Raw genomic sequence first — 2,985 nt, forward strand, 5'->3', positions numbered from 1 at the left:
AAACGTAAGCCGGTGGCTGGGCTAGAGTCCCAAGGAGGACCACGATATAGTCAGAAGAAGGGTTACAATTGTTATTCACACACAAGGAAAGCACCTATGCAGGCTAGATGTGGCTGCTGTGGCTTTCAGCAGCAGAGCCAAGGCAGGCAAGGGTCAGTCTTCGCAAGAAGACTAGCGAAAGGCATCACTGGATCTAGTCATGGCCATATGGACCATAGGTAAGAACATTTTGTTATTTGTCTACGTTTCCTCCTGTCTTAGTTAGGGTTTTACTGCCATGAACAGACACCATGACCAAGATGAGTCTTATAAAAAACAACATTTAACTGGGGCTGGCTTACAGGTTCAGAGGTTCAGTCCATTATCATCAAGGTAGGAGCATGGCAGCATCCAGGCTGTCATGGTGCAGGCAGAGCTAAGAGTTCTATGTCTTCATTCAAGACTGCTAGTGGAAGACTGACTTCCAGGCAACTGGGGTGAGAGTCTTAAGCCCACACCCACAGTGACACACCTACTCCAACCAGGTCACACCTATTCCAACAAGGCCACACCTCCAAATGGTGCCACTCTCTGGTCCAAGAATATACAAACCATAACACCTCCTGTCCTTAGAAGGTTTAATCTGTGTTGGAACCCAATCACCACCAACCCCAACAGCCTACAAAAAACTCCAGGGGAATCAATCCACATACAGTTTAGTAGAGGCCAGGCGTGGTGGCGCACGCCTTTAATCCCAGCACTCGGGAGGCAGAGGCAGGCGGAAATCTGAGTTCGAGGCCAGCCTGGTCTACAAAGTGAGTTCCAGGACAGCCAGGGCTATACAGAGAAACCCTGTTTCGAAAATCAAAAAAAAAAAAGAGAACAATTTAGTAGAAAAGTGAGTAAATCTGCCATGGTATATACTCAATTAAAACTTGACCAGAGCTAAATATATATGCAAAACCNTGTGAAATCCTAGAAAGTACATGTGTGGGATAAACACCAGACNTGCATGACCACACATGTATGGCTCTTATTAAGCAAAGTTCAATACAAAATGGTTGCATGGTACTTGGATTAAAAATAGTGATTAACAGGTACACAACACTTTGTGGGTGGTAGAATGTTGTACACCCTGAATTAGATACNAAAAATGAAAAGGAAATAGAGAAAAAGAGATGAAATTGACTGACATGAGACTGAAAAGAAACAAAAGATGAAACAGGAAACAAGGCAGGAGAATATGGGTGGGACCAGAAAGGGGAAACGTGGCTCAGAGAAGCCAATCCACACTCTCTCCTTGCCTGTCATTTGCCTCCTGAATTTGCAACAATAACTACCTTCTGCTCAACAAATAGCATTTAAGGTCCAAATGGTTACCTAAACGTAAGCCGGTGGCTGGGCTAGAGTCCCAAGGAGGACCACGATATAGTCAGAAGAAGGGTTACAATTGTTATTCACACACAAGGAAAGCACCCATGCAGGCTAGATGTGGCTGCTGTGGCTTTCAAGGCAGGCAAGGGTCAGTGCACAGCAAGAAGACTAGCGAAAGGCGTCACTGGATCTAGTCATGGCCATATGGACCATAGGTAAGAACATTTTGTTATTTTTCTATGTTCCCTCCTGTCTTAGTTAGGGTTTTACTGCCATGAACAGGCACCATGACCAAGATGAGTCTTATAAAAAACAACATTTAATTGGGGCTGGCTTACAAGTTCAGAGGTTCAGTCCATTATCATCAAGGTAGGAGCATGGCAGCATCCAGGCTGTCATGGTGCAGGCAGAGCTAAGAGTTCTACGTCTTCATTCAAAGACTGCTAGTGGAAGACTGACTTCCAGGCAACTGGGGTGAGAGTCTTAAGCCCACTCCCACAGTGACACACCTACTCCAACCAGGTCACACCTATTCCAACAAGGCCATACCTCCAAATGGTGCCACTCTCTGGTCCAAGAATATACAAACAATAACACCTCCTGTCCTTAGAAGGTTTAATCTGTGTTCCTCAATTCCCTGTTCTTCTAGCTCTGAGCCAGAGGGTCATGGCCCTGGTCTACAGAGAATTCCAGGACAGCCAAGACTACACGGAGAAACCCTGGCTCAAAGAACCTGGGGGGGGGGAGACTTTAGATTATCAGATCCAGATAAAGGGTGCATTTAGTTGTGTGGGCACAAAAGTCCAGGAAATGAATCTCCCCCAAAAATCTAAAAATAAATAATGAATTAGCATCTGCTAATATTAAACCTTCTCTTAATAATGCAACATTAGACAATAAGAAGACACACCGCAGACCGAGAAAAGAAATATGTAATGTCTGACAAATAACCCAAACCCAGCTAAAGATAGAAAAACATTTCTGAGACAGCAAGAAAAACACACTTATATTTATCAAAAAAGAGAAAAGGCATAAATTTGAACAAGCATGTCACAAAAGACATCCAAATATATAATAATATATGAAAATTATTATATTTTTGTTTTATATTTATATTATACTATTTATTATGTTTTAATATAAAAACACATTAAAACAAATGCAATGCCAGCATATATCACCAGAGTCACCAAAATTATAAAAACTGATGCCTATAAAGTATCTGTGGGACTCTCTTGCATTTGTAGGCAGGCGAGTAAAACGATATAGCCACTTTGAGATGGCAGCAGCAGAAAGCTAAATGTAAGCCTGTTCTAGGGCCCAGTGAATTTTCCCCCAGATACATAGCCAAGAAGAATTGGCATATGACTCCCACAAACAGGTTCGGTATAAAGTGTTGGAACCCAGTCACCACCAACCCCAACAGCCTACAAAAAACTCCAGGGGAATCAATCCACATATAGTTTAGTAGAGGCCAGGCGTGGTGGTACATGCCTTTAAATCCCAGCACTCAGGAGGCAGAGGCAGGCGGAAATCTGAATTCGAGGCCAGCCTGGTCTACAAAGTGAGTTCCAGGACAGCCAGGGCTATACAGAGAAACCCTGTTTCGAAAATCCAAAAAAAAAAAAAAAA

General features: G+C 43.1%; 1 protein-coding gene across 1 annotated transcript in view; it reads right to left on the reverse strand.

Moving 5' to 3' along the window:
* Nucleotides 1-2,985, reverse strand: part of Kiaa1257 (KIAA1257 ortholog) — a 45,143-nt gene that overhangs the window by 4,378 nt on the left and 37,780 nt on the right. The window lies entirely within an intron of this gene.

The sequence above is a fragment of the Mus caroli genome, chromosome 6 (assembly GCF_900094665.2).
Source record: "Mus caroli chromosome 6, CAROLI_EIJ_v1.1, whole genome shotgun sequence".
NCBI lineage: Eukaryota > Metazoa > Chordata > Mammalia > Rodentia > Muridae > Mus > Mus caroli.